At 48.2% G+C, this 23196-nt stretch overlaps 14 non-coding genes and 2 pseudogenes across 14 annotated transcripts; all 16 read left to right on the forward strand.

Moving 5' to 3' along the window:
- The first annotated feature begins 510 nt into the window (after positions 1 to 510).
- Positions 511 to 580, forward strand: LOC142705920 (U2 spliceosomal RNA; annotated as a pseudogene).
- A 779-nt stretch (positions 581 to 1359) lies between these two features.
- Positions 1360 to 1545, forward strand: LOC142705912 (U2 spliceosomal RNA). The gene has a single exon (XR_012868404.1). It is a non-coding gene; the product is annotated as a U2 spliceosomal RNA (small nuclear RNA).
- A 1344-nt stretch (positions 1546 to 2889) lies between these two features.
- On the forward strand, positions 2890 to 3080 carry LOC142705960 (U2 spliceosomal RNA). The gene has a single exon (XR_012868442.1). It is a non-coding gene; the product is annotated as a U2 spliceosomal RNA (small nuclear RNA).
- Positions 3081 to 4424: 1344 nt separating this feature from the next.
- On the forward strand, positions 4425 to 4615 carry LOC142705961 (U2 spliceosomal RNA). The gene has a single exon (XR_012868443.1). It is a non-coding gene; the product is annotated as a U2 spliceosomal RNA (small nuclear RNA).
- A 1340-nt stretch (positions 4616 to 5955) lies between these two features.
- Positions 5956 to 6146, forward strand: LOC142705962 (U2 spliceosomal RNA). The gene has a single exon (XR_012868444.1). It is a non-coding gene; the product is annotated as a U2 spliceosomal RNA (small nuclear RNA).
- A 1348-nt stretch (positions 6147 to 7494) lies between these two features.
- Positions 7495 to 7685, forward strand: LOC142705965 (U2 spliceosomal RNA). The gene has a single exon (XR_012868446.1). It is a non-coding gene; the product is annotated as a U2 spliceosomal RNA (small nuclear RNA).
- Positions 7686 to 9025: 1340 nt separating this feature from the next.
- On the forward strand, positions 9026 to 9216 carry LOC142705966 (U2 spliceosomal RNA). Its single transcript, XR_012868447.1, has one exon. It is a non-coding gene; the product is annotated as a U2 spliceosomal RNA (small nuclear RNA).
- Positions 9217 to 10558: 1342 nt separating this feature from the next.
- LOC142705967 (U2 spliceosomal RNA) lies at positions 10559 to 10749 on the forward strand. The gene has a single exon (XR_012868448.1). It is a non-coding gene; the product is annotated as a U2 spliceosomal RNA (small nuclear RNA).
- Positions 10750 to 12093: 1344 nt separating this feature from the next.
- Positions 12094 to 12284, forward strand: LOC142705968 (U2 spliceosomal RNA). The gene has a single exon (XR_012868449.1). It is a non-coding gene; the product is annotated as a U2 spliceosomal RNA (small nuclear RNA).
- Positions 12285 to 13624: 1340 nt separating this feature from the next.
- On the forward strand, positions 13625 to 13694 carry LOC142705921 (U2 spliceosomal RNA; annotated as a pseudogene).
- Positions 13695 to 14482: 788 nt separating this feature from the next.
- LOC142705915 (U2 spliceosomal RNA) lies at positions 14483 to 14671 on the forward strand. The gene has a single exon (XR_012868406.1). It is a non-coding gene; the product is annotated as a U2 spliceosomal RNA (small nuclear RNA).
- Positions 14672 to 16015: 1344 nt separating this feature from the next.
- Positions 16016 to 16206, forward strand: LOC142705969 (U2 spliceosomal RNA). Its single transcript, XR_012868450.1, has one exon. It is a non-coding gene; the product is annotated as a U2 spliceosomal RNA (small nuclear RNA).
- A 1342-nt stretch (positions 16207 to 17548) lies between these two features.
- LOC142705860 (U2 spliceosomal RNA) lies at positions 17549 to 17739 on the forward strand. The gene has a single exon (XR_012868357.1). It is a non-coding gene; the product is annotated as a U2 spliceosomal RNA (small nuclear RNA).
- A 1348-nt stretch (positions 17740 to 19087) lies between these two features.
- On the forward strand, positions 19088 to 19278 carry LOC142705861 (U2 spliceosomal RNA). Its single transcript, XR_012868358.1, has one exon. It is a non-coding gene; the product is annotated as a U2 spliceosomal RNA (small nuclear RNA).
- Positions 19279 to 20622: 1344 nt separating this feature from the next.
- Positions 20623 to 20813, forward strand: LOC142705862 (U2 spliceosomal RNA). The gene has a single exon (XR_012868359.1). It is a non-coding gene; the product is annotated as a U2 spliceosomal RNA (small nuclear RNA).
- A 1340-nt stretch (positions 20814 to 22153) lies between these two features.
- Positions 22154 to 22344, forward strand: LOC142705863 (U2 spliceosomal RNA). Its single transcript, XR_012868360.1, has one exon. It is a non-coding gene; the product is annotated as a U2 spliceosomal RNA (small nuclear RNA).
- The last annotated feature ends 852 nt before the right edge of the window (positions 22345 to 23196 follow it).

The following is a 23196-nucleotide window of genomic DNA, read 5'->3' on the forward strand; positions in this document are numbered from 1 at the left end:
AGTTCAGACGGAACTTTGCACGTGTCATAGTGGAGCCCTCAGGATTCCAGAGCCAGCTTTCTGACATCATAATGGGGCCTGCCTCAGAGATAGATAAAAGCCTGGGCCCAGGCAGTGTTGGTCAGTGCTGCTCAGCAGGCAGCACTGGACTGGACTGGACTGGATTACAGCTGATACAAGGTGTGAAGGAACAAGGGGTGGCTGTGGGCATGCACTTGCTGCCGCTGCCAGTGTTTATCTGCATGGCAGGAGGGCATTTGGGCGTTGCCAGGAAGGCGTTTTTATGTAGATTCCTCCTCTTTCAGCACTGCATTGTGGTGCAAGCAAAAGAAGCAAATCCTGTGTAGCTTCCTCTCCGGCCTTTATTCACCTCCCTCCCGCTTAGTAGCTGTAAATGTGTGTGAGCCTGCAGGGCCCCATGGAATTGCCTAGGAGTAGGCTGAATCAATCGCTGCAAGGGGTGAACAGCAGTATGGGACAGGCTCGGGCAAGGCAAGGGCCGCTCGGGTTATCGCTTCTCGGCCTTTTGGCTAAGATCAAGTGTAGTACCTGCTCAAGCTGAGGTTAGTAATCATCCCTGCCGGTGGTACGTGGGCCATCGTAGGGGGATGACAGAACGCCGAGGTGAGGGCAGGGAACCACAACGGTCATCGCTCTGGTGTACGCATTTGGTTTAAAGGTACCATTTGTAGGTGACCAGGCGACCGCCGGATCGAGGTCAGGAGGTCGGGTAGTTTGAAAGCCCGAGTTGCTATGTGCCCCAGGGCTGGTGACCCTGGGGTGCCCTAACTCACTGGGGGTGGGATCCCACTGAGTGAAGGCACACTTGCACGCACTCTTCTTTCACACTTTTAAGCACACACCTTTATTCTCCCGGCCTTCTGGCTGGGAGATGAGGAATTTTTATATACCTGGCGGATGTCCAGGCTGTATCACAGCGCACATCCACTTATTTAATTTTGTTTTTCACTGTGTGTTTGTCACGTTTGTCACAAGGATTTTGGGATGCGGTGCCCTTTTGGGACCCTCCTGAGGTCTAGGGGGAAAATGTGTGGCCTTCTGGTTCCTTTTTCCCCTGCAACCCGGCCTCCCTTCTTCGGAGGGGAGGTGCAACTAGGATGCAGGCTCCTAGGTGGACACTGGGGTGGCAGCCCAGGTAGAAGCCTAGGAGTGTGTTTGGGTCTCCCTAAGCTTCGGCGAGGGGGGACCATCGATCCTTGATCCTCTAGGCCTATGGTTTGGAGGGTCAGGGAATGGTTATGCGGGGCCTCTCTCTTTTAAGAGAAGGGCTGCGATAGACCGCATCCTTGTGCACTTTTTGTGTGGCACCTCTGCACTTTTTATGCACTTGGGTGATCGAAAGCACGGCTCGGGCTTTCAATTAAAAAAAAATCTGTTCTTATCAGTTTAATATCTGATACGTCCCCTATCTGGGGACCATATATTAAATGGATTTTTAGAACAGGGAGATGGAAATAGAGCTTGCTCTGTCCACTCCACGCATTGACCTGGTATTGCAGTATTTCCAGGACCGGTGCACCCTTCCCTTATGTGTTGACTAAAATCAGATTCCAAAAGTGCTATTTGTGTTTGCTATTGTTTTTGTCTTTCTGATGGGATCTCCCCTTTTAATCCCATTATTTCAACACCTGTTGGACAATGCATTTGTACAGTCATGTGTGATAATGAGCTCATTTATTAAATGCAATTAATTAATACATTGCCACCTCTTGTTGTGTGTGTGTGTGTGTGTGTGTGTGTGTGTGTGTGTGTGTGTGTGTGTGTGTGTGTGTGTGTGTGTGTGTGTGTCTTCTGTGTTTCTGTGTTTCCGGCATTTCACATTGGAACAGCTCATTCACCTTCCTTGTCTTCTCTCCGCCCTCCCTTTTAGGTAGGTTAAAGAGCTGCACCTGAGCCAGCCACTGATTGATTGATGCAGCACCACAGTCAAATAGTGGAGTGGAGTAGGGGGAACAGCAAACAGCCATTAAAGCAGCCCGCCCGCCACAATGGACCTACCTGTGTACACTAGATGGATGTGATGGAATGTACTGTCGTCCCTACATTTCCAAGAAGAAGTAAGAATTGCAGTTGCAACAAACCCTTGCTTGCCTACAAAGAGAGCAGCAATTTGGATTTGTTACTATGTTACCTGGAAGAATAACAAACTGTGCAAGGATGGAGGTTGTAGGAGCAAAGAGAAGTTGTCTGTAAAGTTGGTGGATGCCTATTTTCCATTTTGCAGTCCCTTGTCTCCCTCTTGTGGCCTCCTGGAGGCAAATAAATGTGCAAAAAAAAGACAGCCTGGCGGCCGGCTGTTGCAGTGTTGCCCTCTCAGGCAACACTGAGTGACTGACTGAGCCGCACCGTCTTATATAAAGTTCAGACGGAACTTTGCACGTGTCATAGTGGAGCCCTCAGGATTCCAGAGCCAGCTTTCTGACATCATAATGGGGCCTGCCTCAGAGATAGATAAAAGCCTGGGCCCAGGCAGTGTTGGTCAGTGCTGCTCAGCAGGCAGCACTGGACTGGACTGGACTGGATTACAGCTGATACAAGGTGTGAAGGAACAAGGGGTGGCTGTGGGCATGCACTTGCTGCCGCTGCCAGTGTTTATCTGCATGGCAGGAGGGCATTTGGGCGTTGCCAGGAAGGCGTTTTTATGTAGATTCCTCCTCTTTCAGCACTGCATTGTGGTGCAAGCAAAAGAAGCAAATCCTGTGTAGCTTCCTCTCCGGCCTTTATTCACCTCCCTCCCGCTTAGTAGCTGTAAATGTGTGTGAGCCTGCAGGGCCCCATGGAATTGCCTAGGAGTAGGCTGAATCAATCGCTGCAAGGGGTGAACAGCAGTATGGGACAGGCTCGGGCAAGGCAAGGGCCGCTCGGGTTATCGCTTCTCGGCCTTTTGGCTAAGATCAAGTGTAGTATCTGTTCTTATCAGTTTAATATCTGATACGTCCCCTATCTGGGGACCATATATTAAATGGATTTTTAGAACAGGGAGATGGAAATAGAGCTTGCTCTGTCCACTCCACGCATTGACCTGGTATTGCAGTATTTCCAGGACCGGTGCACCCTTCCCTTATGTGTTGACTAAAATCAGATTCCAAAAGTGCTATTTGTGTTTGCTATTGTTTTTGTCTTTCTGATGGGATCTCCCCTTTTAATCCCATTATTTCAACACCTGTTGGACAATGCATTTGTACAGTCATGTGTGATAATGAGCTCATTTATTAAATGCAATTAATTAATACATTGCCACCTCTTGTTGTGTGTGTGTGTGTGTGTGTGTGTGTGTGTGTGTGTGTGTGTGTGTGTGTGTGTGTGTGTGTGTGTGTGTGTGTCTTCTGTGTTTCTGTGTTTCCGGCATTTCACATTGGAACAGCTCATTCACCTTCCTTGTCTTCTCTCCGCCCTCCCTTTTAGGTAGGTTAAAGAGCTGCACCTGAGCCAGCCACTGATTGATTGATGCAGCACCACAGTCAAATAGTGGAGTGGAGTAGGGGGAACAGCAAACAGCCATTAAAGCAGCCCGCCCGCCACAATGGACCTACCTGTGTACACTAGATGGATGTGATGGAATGTACTGTCGTCCCTACATTTCCAAGAAGAAGTAAGAATTGCAGTTGCAACAAACCCTTGCTTGCCTACAAAGAGAGCAGCAATTTGGATTTGTTACTATGTTACCTGGAAGAATAACAAACTGTGCAAGGATGGAGGTTGTAGGAGCAAAGAGAAGTTGTCTGTAAAGTTGGTGGATGCCTATTTTCCATTTTGCAGTCCCTTGTCTCCCTCTTGTGGCCTCCTGGAGGCAAATAAATGTGCAAAAAAAAGACAGCCTGGCGGCCGGCTGTTGCAGTGTTGCCCTCTCAGGCAACACTGAGTGACTGACTGAGCCGCACCGTCTTATATAAAGTTCAGACGGAACTTTGCACGTGTCATAGTGGAGCCCTCAGGATTCCAGAGCCAGCTTTCTGACATCATAATGGGGCCTGCCTCAGAGATAGATAAAAGCCTGGGCCCAGGCAGTGTTGGTCAGTGCTGCTCAGCAGGCAGCACTGGACTGGACTGGACTGGATTACAGCTGATACAAGGTGTGAAGGAACAAGGGGTGGCTGTGGGCATGCACTTGCTGCCGCTGCCAGTGTTTATCTGCATGGCAGGAGGGCATTTGGGCGTTGCCAGGAAGGCGTTTTTATGTAGATTCCTCCTCTTTCAGCACTGCATTGTGGTGCAAGCAAAAGAAGCAAATCCTGTGTAGCTTCCTCTCCGGCCTTTATTCACCTCCCTCCCGCTTAGTAGCTGTAAATGTGTGTGAGCCTGCAGGGCCCCATGGAATTGCCTAGGAGTAGGCTGAATCAATCGCTGCAAGGGGTGAACAGCAGTATGGGACAGGCTCGGGCAAGGCAAGGGCCGCTCGGGTTATCGCTTCTCGGCCTTTTGGCTAAGATCAAGTGTAGTATCTGTTCTTATCAGTTTAATATCTGATACGTCCCCTATCTGGGGACCATATATTAAATGGATTTTTAGAACAGGGAGATGGAAATAGAGCTTGCTCTGTCCACTCCACGCATTGACCTGGTATTGCAGTATTTCCAGGACCGGTGCACCCTTCCCTTATGTGTTGACTAAAATCAGATTCCAAAAGTGCTATTTGTGTTTGCTATTGTTTTTGTCTTTCTGATGGGATCTCCCCTTTTAATCCCATTATTTCAACACCTGTTGGACAATGCATTTGTACAGTCATGTGTGATAATGAGCTCATTTATTAAATGCAATTAATTAATACATTGCCACCTCTTGTTGTGTGTGTGTGTGTGTGTGTGTGTGTGTGTGTGTGTGTGTGTGTGTGTGTGTGTGTGTGTGTGTGTGTGTCTTCTGTGTTTCTGTGTTTCCGGCATTTCACATTGGAACAGCTCATTCACCTTCCTTGTCTTCTCTCCGCCCTCCCTTTTAGGTAGGTTAAAGAGCTGCACCTGAGCCAGCCACTGATTGATTGATGCAGCACCACAGTCAAATAGTGGAGTGGAGTAGGGGGAACAGCAAACAGCCATTAAAGCAGCCCGCCCGCCACAATGGACCTACCTGTGTACACTAGATGGATGTGATGGAATGTACTGTCGTCCCTACATTTCCAAGAAGAAGTAAGAATTGCAGTTGCAACAAACCCTTGCTTGCCTACAAAGAGAGCAGCAATTTGGATTTGTTACTATGTTACCTGGAAGAATAACAAACTGTGCAAGGATGGAGGTTGTAGGAGCAAAGAGAAGTTGTCTGTAAAGTTGGTGGATGCCTATTTTCCATTTTGCAGTCCCTTGTCTCCCTCTTGTGGCCTCCTGGAGGCAAATAAATGTGCAAAAAAAAGACAGCCTGGCGGCCGGCTGTTGCAGTGTTGCCCTCTCAGGCAACACTGAGTGACTGACTGAGCCGCACCGTCTTATATAAAGTTCAGACGGAACTTTGCACGTGTCATAGTGGAGCCCTCAGGATTCCAGAGCCAGCTTTCTGACATCATAATGGGGCCTGCCTCAGAGATAGATAAAAGCCTGGGCCCAGGCAGTGTTGGTCAGTGCTGCTCAGCAGGCAGCACTGGACTGGACTGGACTGGATTACAGCTGATACAAGGTGTGAAGGAACAAGGGGTGGCTGTGGGCATGCACTTGCTGCCGCTGCCAGTGTTTATCTGCATGGCAGGAGGGCATTTGGGCGTTGCCAGGAAGGCGTTTTTATGTAGATTCCTCCTCTTTCAGCACTGCATTGTGGTGCAAGCAAAAGAAGCAAATCCTGTGTAGCTTCCTCTCCGGCCTTTATTCACCTCCCTCCCGCTTAGTAGCTGTAAATGTGTGTGAGCCTGCAGGGCCCCATGGAATTGCCTAGGAGTAGGCTGAATCAATCGCTGCAAGGGGTGAACAGCAGTATGGGACAGGCTCGGGCAAGGCAAGGGCCGCTCGGGTTATCGCTTCTCGGCCTTTTGGCTAAGATCAAGTGTAGTATCTGTTCTTATCAGTTTAATATCTGATACGTCCCCTATCTGGGGACCATATATTAAATGGATTTTTAGAACAGGGAGATGGAAATAGAGCTTGCTCTGTCCACTCCACGCATTGACCTGGTATTGCAGTATTTCCAGGACCGGTGCACCCTTCCCTTATGTGTTGACTAAAATCAGATTCCAAAAGTGCTATTTGTGTTTGCTATTGTTTTTGTCTTTCTGATGGGATCTCCCCTTTTAATCCCATTATTTCAACACCTGTTGGACAATGCATTTGTACAGTCATGTGTGATAATGAGCTCATTTATTAAATGCAATTAATTAATACATTGCCACCTCTTGTTGTGTGTGTGTGTGTGTGTGTGTGTGTGTGTGTGTGTGTGTGTGTGTGTGTGTGTGTGTGTGTGTGTGTGTGTGTGTGTCTTCTGTGTTTCTGTGTTTCCGGCATTTCACATTGGAACAGCTCATTCACCTTCCTTGTCTTCTCTCCGCCCTCCCTTTTAGGTAGGTTAAAGAGCTGCACCTGAGCCAGCCACTGATTGATTGATGCAGCACCACAGTCAAATAGTGGAGTGGAGTAGGGGGAACAGCAAACAGCCATTAAAGCAGCCCGCCCGCCACAATGGACCTACCTGTGTACACTAGATGGATGTGATGGAATGTACTGTCGTCCCTACATTTCCAAGAAGAAGTAAGAATTGCAGTTGCAACAAACCCTTGCTTGCCTACAAAGAGAGCAGCAATTTGGATTTGTTACTATGTTACCTGGAAGAATAACAAACTGTGCAAGGATGGAGGTTGTAGGAGCAAAGAGAAGTTGTCTGTAAAGTTGGTGGATGCCTATTTTCCATTTTGCAGTCCCTTGTCTCCCTCTTGTGGCCTCCTGGAGGCAAATAAATGTGCAAAAAAAAGACAGCCTGGCGGCCGGCTGTTGCAGTGTTGCCCTCTCAGGCAACACTGAGTGACTGACTGAGCCGCACCGTCTTATATAAAGTTCAGACGGAACTTTGCACGTGTCATAGTGGAGCCCTCAGGATTCCAGAGCCAGCTTTCTGACATCATAATGGGGCCTGCCTCAGAGATAGATAAAAGCCTGGGCCCAGGCAGTGTTGGTCAGTGCTGCTCAGCAGGCAGCACTGGACTGGACTGGACTGGATTACAGCTGATACAAGGTGTGAAGGAACAAGGGGTGGCTGTGGGCATGCACTTGCTGCCGCTGCCAGTGTTTATCTGCATGGCAGGAGGGCATTTGGGCGTTGCCAGGAAGGCGTTTTTATGTAGATTCCTCCTCTTTCAGCACTGCATTGTGGTGCAAGCAAAAGAAGCAAATCCTGTGTAGCTTCCTCTCCGGCCTTTATTCACCTCCCTCCCGCTTAGTAGCTGTAAATGTGTGTGAGCCTGCAGGGCCCCATGGAATTGCCTAGGAGTAGGCTGAATCAATCGCTGCAAGGGGTGAACAGCAGTATGGGACAGGCTCGGGCAAGGCAAGGGCCGCTCGGGTTATCGCTTCTCGGCCTTTTGGCTAAGATCAAGTGTAGTATCTGTTCTTATCAGTTTAATATCTGATACGTCCCCTATCTGGGGACCATATATTAAATGGATTTTTAGAACAGGGAGATGGAAATAGAGCTTGCTCTGTCCACTCCACGCATTGACCTGGTATTGCAGTATTTCCAGGACCGGTGCACCCTTCCCTTATGTGTTGACTAAAATCAGATTCCAAAAGTGCTATTTGTGTTTGCTATTGTTTTTGTCTTTCTGATGGGATCTCCCCTTTTAATCCCATTATTTCAACACCTGTTGGACAATGCATTTGTACAGTCATGTGTGATAATGAGCTCATTTATTAAATGCAATTAATTAATACATTGCCACCTCTTGTTGTGTGTGTGTGTGTGTGTGTGTGTGTGTGTGTGTGTGTGTGTGTGTGTGTGTGTGTGTGTGTGTGTGTGTCTTCTGTGTTTCTGTGTTTCCGGCATTTCACATTGGAACAGCTCATTCACCTTCCTTGTCTTCTCTCCGCCCTCCCTTTTAGGTAGGTTAAAGAGCTGCACCTGAGCCAGCCACTGATTGATTGATGCAGCACCACAGTCAAATAGTGGAGTGGAGTAGGGGGAACAGCAAACAGCCATTAAAGCAGCCCGCCCGCCACAATGGACCTACCTGTGTACACTAGATGGATGTGATGGAATGTACTGTCGTCCCTACATTTCCAAGAAGAAGTAAGAATTGCAGTTGCAACAAACCCTTGCTTGCCTACAAAGAGAGCAGCAATTTGGATTTGTTACTATGTTACCTGGAAGAATAACAAACTGTGCAAGGATGGAGGTTGTAGGAGCAAAGAGAAGTTGTCTGTAAAGTTGGTGGATGCCTATTTTCCATTTTGCAGTCCCTTGTCTCCCTCTTGTGGCCTCCTGGAGGCAAATAAATGTGCAAAAAAAAGACAGCCTGGCGGCCGGCTGTTGCAGTGTTGCCCTCTCAGGCAACACTGAGTGACTGACTGAGCCGCACCGTCTTATATAAAGTTCAGACGGAACTTTGCACGTGTCATAGTGGAGCCCTCAGGATTCCAGAGCCAGCTTTCTGACATCATAATGGGGCCTGCCTCAGAGATAGATAAAAGCCTGGGCCCAGGCAGTGTTGGTCAGTGCTGCTCAGCAGGCAGCACTGGACTGGACTGGACTGGATTACAGCTGATACAAGGTGTGAAGGAACAAGGGGTGGCTGTGGGCATGCACTTGCTGCCGCTGCCAGTGTTTATCTGCATGGCAGGAGGGCATTTGGGCGTTGCCAGGAAGGCGTTTTTATGTAGATTCCTCCTCTTTCAGCACTGCATTGTGGTGCAAGCAAAAGAAGCAAATCCTGTGTAGCTTCCTCTCCGGCCTTTATTCACCTCCCTCCCGCTTAGTAGCTGTAAATGTGTGTGAGCCTGCAGGGCCCCATGGAATTGCCTAGGAGTAGGCTGAATCAATCGCTGCAAGGGGTGAACAGCAGTATGGGACAGGCTCGGGCAAGGCAAGGGCCGCTCGGGTTATCGCTTCTCGGCCTTTTGGCTAAGATCAAGTGTAGTATCTGTTCTTATCAGTTTAATATCTGATACGTCCCCTATCTGGGGACCATATATTAAATGGATTTTTAGAACAGGGAGATGGAAATAGAGCTTGCTCTGTCCACTCCACGCATTGACCTGGTATTGCAGTATTTCCAGGACCGGTGCACCCTTCCCTTATGTGTTGACTAAAATCAGATTCCAAAAGTGCTATTTGTGTTTGCTATTGTTTTTGTCTTTCTGATGGGATCTCCCCTTTTAATCCCATTATTTCAACACCTGTTGGACAATGCATTTGTACAGTCATGTGTGATAATGAGCTCATTTATTAAATGCAATTAATTAATACATTGCCACCTCTTGTTGTGTGTGTGTGTGTGTGTGTGTGTGTGTGTGTGTGTGTGTGTGTGTGTGTGTGTGTGTGTGTGTGTGTGTGTCTTCTGTGTTTCTGTGTTTCCGGCATTTCACATTGGAACAGCTCATTCACCTTCCTTGTCTTCTCTCCGCCCTCCCTTTTAGGTAGGTTAAAGAGCTGCACCTGAGCCAGCCACTGATTGATTGATGCAGCACCACAGTCAAATAGTGGAGTGGAGTAGGGGGAACAGCAAACAGCCATTAAAGCAGCCCGCCCGCCACAATGGACCTACCTGTGTACACTAGATGGATGTGATGGAATGTACTGTCGTCCCTACATTTCCAAGAAGAAGTAAGAATTGCAGTTGCAACAAACCCTTGCTTGCCTACAAAGAGAGCAGCAATTTGGATTTGTTACTATGTTACCTGGAAGAATAACAAACTGTGCAAGGATGGAGGTTGTAGGAGCAAAGAGAAGTTGTCTGTAAAGTTGGTGGATGCCTATTTTCCATTTTGCAGTCCCTTGTCTCCCTCTTGTGGCCTCCTGGAGGCAAATAAATGTGCAAAAAAAAGACAGCCTGGCGGCCGGCTGTTGCAGTGTTGCCCTCTCAGGCAACACTGAGTGACTGACTGAGCCGCACCGTCTTATATAAAGTTCAGACGGAACTTTGCACGTGTCATAGTGGAGCCCTCAGGATTCCAGAGCCAGCTTTCTGACATCATAATGGGGCCTGCCTCAGAGATAGATAAAAGCCTGGGCCCAGGCAGTGTTGGTCAGTGCTGCTCAGCAGGCAGCACTGGACTGGACTGGACTGGATTACAGCTGATACAAGGTGTGAAGGAACAAGGGGTGGCTGTGGGCATGCACTTGCTGCCGCTGCCAGTGTTTATCTGCATGGCAGGAGGGCATTTGGGCGTTGCCAGGAAGGCGTTTTTATGTAGATTCCTCCTCTTTCAGCACTGCATTGTGGTGCAAGCAAAAGAAGCAAATCCTGTGTAGCTTCCTCTCCGGCCTTTATTCACCTCCCTCCCGCTTAGTAGCTGTAAATGTGTGTGAGCCTGCAGGGCCCCATGGAATTGCCTAGGAGTAGGCTGAATCAATCGCTGCAAGGGGTGAACAGCAGTATGGGACAGGCTCGGGCAAGGCAAGGGCCGCTCGGGTTATCGCTTCTCGGCCTTTTGGCTAAGATCAAGTGTAGTATCTGTTCTTATCAGTTTAATATCTGATACGTCCCCTATCTGGGGACCATATATTAAATGGATTTTTAGAACAGGGAGATGGAAATAGAGCTTGCTCTGTCCACTCCACGCATTGACCTGGTATTGCAGTATTTCCAGGACCGGTGCACCCTTCCCTTATGTGTTGACTAAAATCAGATTCCAAAAGTGCTATTTGTGTTTGCTATTGTTTTTGTCTTTCTGATGGGATCTCCCCTTTTAATCCCATTATTTCAACACCTGTTGGACAATGCATTTGTACAGTCATGTGTGATAATGAGCTCATTTATTAAATGCAATTAATTAATACATTGCCACCTCTTGTTGTGTGTGTGTGTGTGTGTGTGTGTGTGTGTGTGTGTGTGTGTGTGTGTGTGTGTGTGTGTGTGTGTGTGTGTGTCTTCTGTGTTTCTGTGTTTCCGGCATTTCACATTGGAACAGCTCATTCACCTTCCTTGTCTTCTCTCCGCCCTCCCTTTTAGGTAGGTTAAAGAGCTGCACCTGAGCCAGCCACTGATTGATTGATGCAGCACCACAGTCAAATAGTGGAGTGGAGTAGGGGGAACAGCAAACAGCCATTAAAGCAGCCCGCCCGCCACAATGGACCTACCTGTGTACACTAGATGGATGTGATGGAATGTACTGTCGTCCCTACATTTCCAAGAAGAAGTAAGAATTGCAGTTGCAACAAACCCTTGCTTGCCTACAAAGAGAGCAGCAATTTGGATTTGTTACTATGTTACCTGGAAGAATAACAAACTGTGCAAGGATGGAGGTTGTAGGAGCAAAGAGAAGTTGTCTGTAAAGTTGGTGGATGCCTATTTTCCATTTTGCAGTCCCTTGTCTCCCTCTTGTGGCCTCCTGGAGGCAAATAAATGTGCAAAAAAAAGACAGCCTGGCGGCCGGCTGTTGCAGTGTTGCCCTCTCAGGCAACACTGAGTGACTGACTGAGCCGCACCGTCTTATATAAAGTTCAGACGGAACTTTGCACGTGTCATAGTGGAGCCCTCAGGATTCCAGAGCCAGCTTTCTGACATCATAATGGGGCCTGCCTCAGAGATAGATAAAAGCCTGGGCCCAGGCAGTGTTGGTCAGTGCTGCTCAGCAGGCAGCACTGGACTGGACTGGACTGGATTACAGCTGATACAAGGTGTGAAGGAACAAGGGGTGGCTGTGGGCATGCACTTGCTGCCGCTGCCAGTGTTTATCTGCATGGCAGGAGGGCATTTGGGCGTTGCCAGGAAGGCGTTTTTATGTAGATTCCTCCTCTTTCAGCACTGCATTGTGGTGCAAGCAAAAGAAGCAAATCCTGTGTAGCTTCCTCTCCGGCCTTTATTCACCTCCCTCCCGCTTAGTAGCTGTAAATGTGTGTGAGCCTGCAGGGCCCCATGGAATTGCCTAGGAGTAGGCTGAATCAATCGCTGCAAGGGGTGAACAGCAGTATGGGACAGGCTCGGGCAAGGCAAGGGCCGCTCGGGTTATCGCTTCTCGGCCTTTTGGCTAAGATCAAGTGTAGTATCTGTTCTTATCAGTTTAATATCTGATACGTCCCCTATCTGGGGACCATATATTAAATGGATTTTTAGAACAGGGAGATGGAAATAGAGCTTGCTCTGTCCACTCCACGCATTGACCTGGTATTGCAGTATTTCCAGGACCGGTGCACCCTTCCCTTATGTGTTGACTAAAATCAGATTCCAAAAGTGCTATTTGTGTTTGCTATTGTTTTTGTCTTTCTGATGGGATCTCCCCTTTTAATCCCATTATTTCAACACCTGTTGGACAATGCATTTGTACAGTCATGTGTGATAATGAGCTCATTTATTAAATGCAATTAATTAATACATTGCCACCTCTTGTTGTGTGTGTGTGTGTGTGTGTGTGTGTGTGTGTGTGTGTGTGTGTGTGTGTGTGTGTGTGTGTGTGTGTGTGTGTCTTCTGTGTTTCTGTGTTTCCGGCATTTCACATTGGAACAGCTCATTCACCTTCCTTGTCTTCTCTCCGCCCTCCCTTTTAGGTAGGTTAAAGAGCTGCACCTGAGCCAGCCACTGATTGATTGATGCAGCACCACAGTCAAATAGTGGAGTGGAGTAGGGGGAACAGCAAACAGCCATTAAAGCAGCCCGCCCGCCACAATGGACCTACCTGTGTACACTAGATGGATGTGATGGAATGTACTGTCGTCCCTACATTTCCAAGAAGAAGTAAGAATTGCAGTTGCAACAAACCCTTGCTTGCCTACAAAGAGAGCAGCAATTTGGATTTGTTACTATGTTACCTGGAAGAATAACAAACTGTGCAAGGATGGAGGTTGTAGGAGGAGAAGTTGTCTGTAAAGTTGGTGGATGCCTATTTTCCATTTTGCAGTCCCTTGTCTCCCTCTTGTGGCCTCCTGGAGGCAAATAAATGTGCAAAAAAAAGACAGCCTGGCGGCCGGCTGTTGCAGTGTTGCCCTCTCAGGCAACACTGAGTGACTGACTGAGCCGCACCGTCTTATATAAAGTTCAGACGGAACTTTGCACGTGTCATAGTGGAGCCCTCAGGATTCCAGAGCCAGCTTTCTGACATCATAATGGGGCCTGCCTCAGAGATAGATAAAAGCCTGGGCCCAGGCAGTGTTGGTCAGTGCTGCTCAGCAGGCAGCACTGGACTGGACTGGACTGGATTACAGCTGATACAAGGTGTGAAGGAACAAGGGGTGGCTGTGGGCATGCACTTGCTGCCGCTGCCAGTGTTTATCTGCATGGCAGGAGGGCATTTGGGCGTTGCCAGGAAGGCGTTTTTATGTAGATTCCTCCTCTTTCAGCACTGCATTGTGGTGCAAGCAAAAGAAGCAAATCCTGTGTAGCTTCCTCTCCGGCCTTTATTCACCTCCCTCCCGCTTAGTAGCTGTAAATGTGTGTGAGCCTGCAGGGCCCCATGGAATTGCCTAGGAGTAGGCTGAATCAATCGCTGCAAGGGGTGAACAGCAGTATGGGACAGGCTCGGGCAAGGCAAGGGCCGCTCGGGTTATCGCTTCTCGGCCTTTTGGCTAAGATCAAGTGTAGTACCTGCTCAAGCTGAGGTTAGTAATCATCCCTGCCGGTGGTACGTGGGCCATCGTAGGGGGATGACAGAACGCCGAGGTGAGGGCAGGGAACCACAACGGTCATCGCTCTGGTGTACGCATTTGGTTTAAAGGTACCATTTGTAGGTGACCAGGCGACCGCCGGATCGAGGTCAGGAGGTCGGGTAGTTTGAAAGCCCGAGTTGCTATGTGCCCCAGGGCTGGTGACCCTGGGGTGCCCTAACTCACTGGGGGTGGGATCCCACTGAGTGAAGGCACACTTGCACGCACTCTTCTTTCACACTTTTAAGCACACACCTTTATTCTCCCGGCCTTCTGGCTGGGAGATGAGGAATTTTTATATACCTGGCGGATGTCCAGGCTGTATCACAGCGCACATCCACTTATTTAATTTTGTTTTTCACTGTGTGTTTGTCACGTTTGTCACAAGGATTTTGGGATGCGGTGCCCTTTTGGGACCCTCCTGAGGTCTAGGGGGAAAATGTGTGGCCTTCTGGTTCCTTTTTCCCCTGCAACCCGGCCTCCCTTCTTCGGAGGGGAGGTGCAACTAGGATGCAGGCTCCTAGGTGGACACTGGGGTGGCAGCCCAGGTAGAAGCCTAGGAGTGTGTTTGGGTCTCCCTAAGCTTCGGCGAGGGGGGACCATCGATCCTTGATCCTCTAGGCCTATGGTTTGGAGGGTCAGGGAATGGTTATGCGGGGCCTCTCTCTTTTAAGAGAAGGGCTGCGATAGACCGCATCCTTGTGCACTTTTTGTGTGGCACCTCTGCACTTTTTATGCACTTGGGTGATAGAAAGCACGGCTCGGGCTTTCAATAAAAAAAAAAAAAAAAAAAAAATCTGTTCTTATCAGTTTAATATCTGATACGTCCCCTATCTGGGGACCATATATTAAATGGATTTTTAGAACAGGGAGATGGAAATAGAGCTTGCTCTGTCCACTCCACGCATTGACCTGGTATTGCAGTATTTCCAGGACCGGTGCACCCTTCCCTTATGTGTTGACTAAAATCAGATTCCAAAAGTGCTATTTGTGTTTGCTATTGTTTTTGTCTTTCTGATGGGATCTCCCCTTTTAATCCCATTATTTCAACACCTGTTGGACAATGCATTTGTACAGTCATGTGTGATAATGAGCTCATTTATTAAATGCAATTAATTAATACATTGCCACCTCTTGTTGTGTGTGTGTGTGTGTGTGTGTGTGTGTGTGTGTGTGTGTGTGTGTGTGTGTGTGTGTGTGTGTGTGTGTGTGTCTTCTGTGTTTCTGTGTTTCCGGCATTTCACATTGGAACAGCTCATTCACCTTCCTTGTCTTCTCTCCGCCCTCCCTTTTAGGTAGGTTAAAGAGCTGCACCTGAGCCAGCCACTGATTGATTGATGCAGCACCACAGTCAAATAGTGGAGTGGAGTAGGGGGAACAGCAAACAGCCATTAAAGCAGCCCGCCCGCCACAATGGACCTACCTGTGTACACTAGATGGATGTGATGGAATGTACTGTCGTCCCTACATTTCCAAGAAGAAGTAAGAATTGCAGTTGCAACAAACCCTTGCTTGCCTACAAAGAGAGCAGCAATTTGGATTTGTTACTATGTTACCTGGAAGAATAACAAACTGTGCAAGGATGGAGGTTGTAGGAGCAAAGAGAAGTTGTCTGTAAAGTTGGTGGATGCCTATTTTCCATTTTGCAGTCCCTTGTCTCCCTCTTGTGGCCTCCTGGAGGCAAATAAATGTGCAAAAAAAAGACAGCCTGGCGGCCGGCTGTTGCAGTGTTGCCCTCTCAGGCAACACTGAGTGACTGACTGAGCCGCACCGTCTTATATAAAGTTCAGACGGAACTTTGCACGTGTCATAGTGGAGCCCTCAGGATTCCAGAGCCAGCTTTCTGACATCATAATGGGGCCTGCCTCAGAGATAGATAAAAGCCTGGGCCCAGGCAGTGTTGGTCAGTGCTGCTCAGCAGGCAGCACTGGACTGGACTGGACTGGATTACAGCTGATACAAGGTGTGAAGGAACAAGGGGTGGCTGTGGGCATGCACTTGCTGCCGCTGCCAGTGTTTATCTGCATGGCAGGAGGGCATTTGGGCGTTGCCAGGAAGGCGTTTTTATGTAGATTCCTCCTCTTTCAGCACTGCATTGTGGTGCAAGCAAAAGAAGCAAATCCTGTGTAGCTTCCTCTCCGGCCTTTATTCACCTCCCTCCCGCTTAGTAGCTGTAAATGTGTGTGAGCCTGCAGGGCCCCATGGAATTGCCTAGGAGTAGGCTGAATCAATCGCTGCAAGGGGTGAACAGCAGTATGGGACAGGCTCGGGCAAGGCAAGGGCCGCTCGGGTTATCGCTTCTCGGCCTTTTGGCTAAGATCAAGTGTAGTATCTGTTCTTATCAGTTTAATATCTGATACGTCCCCTATCTGGGGACCATATATTAAATGGATTTTTAGAACAGGGAGATGGAAATAGAGCTTGCTCTGTCCACTCCACGCATTGACCTGGTATTGCAGTATTTCCAGGACCGGTGCACCCTTCCCTTATGTGTTGACTAAAATCAGATTCCAAAAGTGCTATTTGTGTTTGCTATTGTTTTTGTCTTTCTGATGGGATCTCCCCTTTTAATCCCATTATTTCAACACCTGTTGGACAATGCATTTGTACAGTCATGTGTGATAATGAGCTCATTTATTAAATGCAATTAATTAATACATTGCCACCTCTTGTTGTGTGTGTGTGTGTGTGTGTGTGTGTGTGTGTGTGTGTGTGTGTGTGTGTGTGTGTGTGTGTGTGTGTGTGTCTTCTGTGTTTCTGTGTTTCCGGCATTTCACATTGGAACAGCTCATTCACCTTCCTTGTCTTCTCTCCGCCCTCCCTTTTAGGTAGGTTAAAGAGCTGCACCTGAGCCAGCCACTGATTGATTGATGCAGCACCACAGTCAAATAGTGGAGTGGAGTAGGGGGAACAGCAAACAGCCATTAAAGCAGCCCGCCCGCCACAATGGACCTACCTGTGTACACTAGATGGATGTGATGGAATGTACTGTCGTCCCTACATTTCCAAGAAGAAGTAAGAATTGCAGTTGCAACAAACCCTTGCTTGCCTACAAAGAGAGCAGCAATTTGGATTTGTTACTATGTTACCTGGAAGAATAACAAACTGTGCAAGGATGGAGGTTGTAGGAGCAAAGAGAAGTTGTCTGTAAAGTTGGTGGATGCCTATTTTCCATTTTGCAGTCCCTTGTCTCCCTCTTGTGGCCTCCTGGAGGCAAATAAATGTGCAAAAAAAAGACAGCCTGGCGGCCGGCTGTTGCAGTGTTGCCCTCTCAGGCAACACTGAGTGACTGACTGAGCCGCACCGTCTTATATAAAGTTCAGACGGAACTTTGCACGTGTCATAGTGGAGCCCTCAGGATTCCAGAGCCAGCTTTCTGACATCATAATGGGGCCTGCCTCAGAGATAGATAAAAGCCTGGGCCCAGGCAGTGTTGGTCAGTGCTGCTCAGCAGGCAGCACTGGACTGGACTGGACTGGATTACAGCTGATACAAGGTGTGAAGGAACAAGGGGTGGCTGTGGGCATGCACTTGCTGCCGCTGCCAGTGTTTATCTGCATGGCAGGAGGGCATTTGGGCGTTGCCAGGAAGGCGTTTTTATGTAGATTCCTCCTCTTTCAGCACTGCATTGTGGTGCAAGCAAAAGAAGCAAATCCTGTGTAGCTTCCTCTCCGGCCTTTATTCACCTCCCTCCCGCTTAGTAGCTGTAAATGTGTGTGAGCCTGCAGGGCCCCATGGAATTGCCTAGGAGTAGGCTGAATCAATCGCTGCAAGGGGTGAACAGCAGTATGGGACAGGCTCGGGCAAGGCAAGGGCCGCTCGGGTTATCGCTTCTCGGCCTTTTGGCTAAGATCAAGTGTAGTATCTGTTCTTATCAGTTTAATATCTGATACGTCCCCTATCTGGGGACCATATATTAAATGGATTTTTAGAACAGGGAGATGGAAATAGAGCTTGCTCTGTCCACTCCACGCATTGACCTGGTATTGCAGTATTTCCAGGACCGGTGCACCCTTCCCTTATGTGTTGACTAAAATCAGATTCCAAAAGTGCTATTTGTGTTTGCTATTGTTTTTGTCTTTCTGATGGGATCTCCCCTTTTAATCCCATTATTTCAACACCTGTTGGACAATGCATTTGTACAGTCATGTGTGATAATGAGCTCATTTATTAAATGCAATTAATTAATACATTGCCACCTCTTGTTGTGTGTGTGTGTGTGTGTGTGTGTGTGTGTGTGTGTGTGTGTGTGTGTGTGTGTGTGTGTGTGTGTGTGTGTGTGTGTCTTCTGTGTTTCTGTGTTTCCGGCATTTCACATTGGAACAGCTCATTCACCTTCCTTGTCTTCTCTCCGCCCTCCCTTTTAGGTAGGTTAAAGAGCTGCACCTGAGCCAGCCACTGATTGATTGATGCAGCACCACAGTCAAATAGTGGAGTGGAGTAGGGGGAACAGCAAACAGCCATTAAAGCAGCCCGCCCGCCACAATGGACCTACCTGTGTACACTAGATGGATGTGATGGAATGTACTGTCGTCCCTACATTTCCAAGAAGAAGTAAGAATTGCAGTTGCAACAAACCCTTGCTTGCCTACAAAGAGAGCAGCAATTTGGATTTGTTACTATGTTACCTGGAAGAATAACAAACTGTGCAAGGATGGAGGTTGTAGGAGCAAAGAGAAGTTGTCTGTAAAGTTGGTGGATGCCTATTTTCCATTTTGCAGTCCCTTGTCTCCCTCTTGTGGCCTCCTGGAGGCAAATAAATGTGCAAAAAAAAGACAGCCTGGCGGCCGGCTGTTGCAGTGTTGCCCTCTCAGGCAACACTGAGTGACTGACTGAGCCGCACCGTCTTATATAAAGTTCAGACGGAACTTTGCACGTGTCATAGTGGAGCCCTCAGGATTCCAGAGCCAGCTTTCTGACATCATAATGGGGCCTGCCTCAGAGATAGATAAAAGCCTGGGCCCAGGCAGTGTTGGTCAGTGCTGCTCAGCAGGCAGCACTGGACTGGACTGGACTGGATTACAGCTGATACAAGGTGTGAAGGAACAAGGGGTGGCTGTGGGCATGCACTTGCTGCCGCTGCCAGTGTTTATCTGCATGGCAGGAGGGCATTTGGGCGTTGCCAGGAAGGCGTTTTTATGTAGATTCCTCCTCTTTCAGCACTGCATTGTGGTGCAAGCAAAAGAAGCAAATCCTGTGTAGCTTCCTCTCCGGCCTTTATTCACCTCCCTCCCGCTTAGTAGCTGTAAATGTGTGTGAGCCTGCAGGGCCCCATGGAATTGCCTAGGAGTAGGCTGAATCAATCGCTGCAAGGGGTGAACAGCAGTATGGGACAGGCTCGGGCAAGGCAAGGGCCGCTCGGGTTATCGCTTCTCGGCCTTTTGGCTAAGATCAAGTGTAGTATCTGTTCTTATCAGTTTAATATCTGATACGTCCCCTATCTGGGGACCATATATTAAATGGATTTTTAGAACAGGGAGATGGAAATAGAGCTTGCTCTGTCCACTCCACGCATTGACCTGGTATTGCAGTATTTCCAGGACCGGTGCACCCTTCCCTTATGTGTTGACTAAAATCAGATTCCAAAAGTGCTATTTGTGTTTGCTATTGTTTTTGTCTTTCTGATGGGATCTCCCCTTTTAATCCCATTATTTCAACACCTGTTGGACAATGCATTTGTACAGTCATGTGTGATAATGAGCTCATTTATTAAATGCAATTAATTAATACATTGCCACCTCTTGTTGTGTGTGTGTGTGTGTGTGTGTGTGTGTGTGTGTGTGTGTGTGTGTGTGTGTGTGTGTGTGTGTGTGTGTGTGTCTTCTGTGTTTCTGTGTTTCCGGCATTTCACATTGGAACAGCTCATTCACCTTCCTTGTCTTCTCTCCGCCCTCCCTTTTAGGTAGGTTAAAGAGCTGCACCTGAGCCAGCCACTGATTGATTGATGCAGCACCACAGTCAAATAGTGGAGTGGAGTAGGGGGAACAGCAAACAGCCATTAAAGCAGCCCGCCCGCCACAATGGACCTACCTGTGTACACTAGATGGATGTGATGGAATGTACTGTCGTCCCTACATTTCCAAGAAGAAGTAAGAATTGCAGTTGCAACAAACCCTTGCTTGCCTACAAAGAGAGCAGCAATTTGGATTTGTTACTATGTTACCTGGAAGAATAACAAACTGTGCAAGGATGGAGGTTGTAGGAGCAAAGAGAAGTTGTCTGTAAAGTTGGTGGATGCCTATTTTCCATTTTGCAGTCCCTTGTCTCCCTCTTGTGGCCTCCTGGAGGCAAATAAATGTGCAAAAAAAAGACAGCCTGGCGGCCGGCTGTTGCAGTGTTGCCCTCTCAGGCAACACTGAGTGACTGACTGAGCCGCACCGTCTTATATAAAGTTCAGACGGAACTTTGCACGTGTCATAGTGGAGCCCTCAGGATTCCAGAGCCAGCTTTCTGACATCATAATGGGGCCTGCCTCAGAGATAGATAAAAGCCTGGGCCCAGGCAGTGTTGGTCAGTGCTGCTCAGCAGGCAGCACTGGACTGGACTGGACTGGATTACAGCTGATACAAGGTGTGAAGGAACAAGGGGTGGCTGTGGGCATGCACTTGCTGCCGCTGCCAGTGTTTATCTGCATGGCAGGAGGGCATTTGGGCGTTGCCAGGAAGGCGTTTTTATGTAGATTCCTCCTCTTTCAGCACTGCATTGTGGTGCAAGCAAAAGAAGCAAATCCTGTGTAGCTTCCTCTCCGGCCTTTATTCACCTCCCTCCCGCTTAGTAGCTGTAAATGTGTGTGAGCCTGCAGGGCCCCATGGAATTGCCTAGGAGTAGGCTGAATCAATCGCTGCAAGGGGTGAACAGCAGTATGGGACAGGCTCGGGCAAGGCAAGGGCCGCTCGGGTTATCGCTTCTCGGCCTTTTGGCTAAGATCAAGTGTAGTATCTGTTCTTATCAGTTTAATATCTGATACGTCCCCTATCTGGGGACCATATATTAAATGGATTTTTAGAACAGGGAGATGGAAATAGAGCTTGCTCTGTCCACTCCACGCATTGACCTGGTATTGCAGTATTTCCAGGACCGGTGCACCCTTCCCTTATGTGTTGACTAAAATCAGATTCCAAAAGTGCTATTTGTGTTTGCTATTGTTTTTGTCTTTCTGATGGGATCTCCCCTTTTAATCCCATTATTTCAACACCTGTTGGACAATGCATTTGTACAGTCATGTGTGATAATGAGCTCATTTATTAAATGCAATTAATTAATACATTGCCACCTCTTGTTGTGTGTGTGTGTGTGTGTGTGTGTGTGTGTGTGTGTGTGTGTGTGTGTGTGTGTGTGTGTGTGTGTGTGTCTTCTGTGTTTCTGTGTTTCCGGCATTTCACATTGGAACAGCTCATTCACCTTCCTTGTCTTCTCTCCGCCCTCCCTTTTAGGTAGGTTAAAGAGCTGCACCTGAGCCAGCCACTGATTGATTGATGCAGCACCACAGTCAAATAGTGGAGTGGAGTAGGGGGAACAGCAAACAGCCATTAAAGCAGCCCGCCCGCCACAATGGACCTACCTGTGTACACTAGATGGATGTGATGGAATGTACTGTCGTCCCTACATTTCCAAGAAGAAGTAAGAATTGCAGTTGCAACAAACCCTTGCTTGCCTACAAAGAGAGCAGCAATTTGGATTTGTTACTATGTTACCTGGAAGAATAACAAACTGTGCAAGGATGGAGGTTGTAGGAGCAAAGAGAAGTTGTCTGTAAAGTTGGTGGATGCCTATTTTCCATTTTGCAGTCCCTTGTCTCCCTCTTGTGGCCTCCTGGAGGCAAATAAATGTGCAAAAAAAAGACAGCCTGGCGGCCGGCTGTTGCAGTGTTGCCCTCTCAGGCAACACTGAGTGACTGACTGAGCCGCACCGTCTTATATAAAGTTCAGACGGAACTTTGCACGTGTCATAGTGGAGCCCTCAGGATTCCAGAGCCAGCTTTCTGACATCATAATGGGGCCTGCCTCAGAGATAGATAAAAGCCTGGGCCCAGGCAGTGTTGGTCAGTGCTGCTCAGCAGGCAGCACTGGACTGGACTGGACTGGATTACAGCTGATACAAGGTGTGAAGGAACAAGGGGTGGCTGTGGGCATGCACTTGCTGCCGCTGCCAGTGTTTATCTGCATGGCAGGAGGGCATTTGGGCGTTGCCAGGAAGGCGTTTTTATGTAGATTCCTCCTCTTTCAGCACTGCATTGTGGTGCAAGCAAAAGAAGCAAATCCTGTGTAGCTTCCTCTCCGGCCTTTATTCACCTCCCTCCCGCTTAGTAGCTGTAAATGTGTGTGAGCCTGCAGGGCCCCATGGAATTGCCTAGGAGTAGGCTGAATCAATCGCTGCAAGGGGTGAACAGCAGTATGGGACAGGCTCGGGCAAGGCAAGGGCCGCTCGGGTTATCGCTTCTCGGCCTTTTGGCTAAGATCAAGTGTAGTATCTGTTCTTATCAGTTTAATATCTGATACGTCCCCTATCTGGGGACCATATATTAAATGGATTTTTAGAACAGGGAGATGGAAATAGAGCTTGCTCTGTCCACTCCACGCATTGACCTGGTATTGCAGTATTTCCAGGACCGGTGCACCCTTCCCTTATGTGTTGACTAAAATCAGATTCCAAAAGTGCTATTTGTGTTTGCTATTGTTTTTGTCTTTCTGATGGGATCTCCCCTTTTAATCCCATTATTTCAACACCTGTTGGACAATGCATTTGTACAGTCATGTGTGATAATGAGCTCATTTATTAAATGCAATTAATTAATACATTGCCACCTCTTGTTGTGTGTGTGTGTGTGTGTGTGTGTGTGTGTGTGTGTGTGTGTGTGTGTGTGTGTGTGTGTGTGTGTGTGTGTGTCTTCTGTGTTTCTGTGTTTCCGGCATTTCACATTGGAACAGCTCATTCACCTTCCTTGTCTTCTCTCCGCCCTCCCTTTTAGGTAGGTTAAAGAGCTGCACCTGAGCCAGCCACTGATTGATTGATGCAGCACCACAGTCAAATAGTGGAGTGGAGTAGGGGGAACAGCAAACAGCCATTAAAGCAGCCCGCCCGCCACAATGGACCTACCTGTGTACACTAGATGGATGTGATGGAATGTACTGTCGTCCCTACATTTCCAAGAAGAAGTAAGAATTGCAGTTGCAACAAACCCTTGCTTGCCTACAAAGAGAGCAGCAATTTGGATTTGTTACTATGTTACCTGGAAGAATAACAAACTGTGCAAGGATGGAGGTTGTAGGAGCAAAGAGAAGTTGTCTGTAAAGTTGGTGGATGCCTATTTTCCATTTTGCAGTCCCTTGTCTCCCTCTTGTGGCCTCCTGGAGGCAAATAAATGTGCAAAAAAAAGACAGCCTGGCGGCCGGCTGTTGCAGTGTTGCCCTCTCAGGCAACACTGAGTGACTGACTGAGCCGCACCGTCTTATATAAAGTTCAGACGGAACTTTG

Source organism: Rhinoderma darwinii, unplaced genomic scaffold, assembly GCF_050947455.1.
Source record: "Rhinoderma darwinii isolate aRhiDar2 unplaced genomic scaffold, aRhiDar2.hap1 Scaffold_3407, whole genome shotgun sequence".
NCBI lineage: Eukaryota > Metazoa > Chordata > Amphibia > Anura > Rhinodermatidae > Rhinoderma > Rhinoderma darwinii.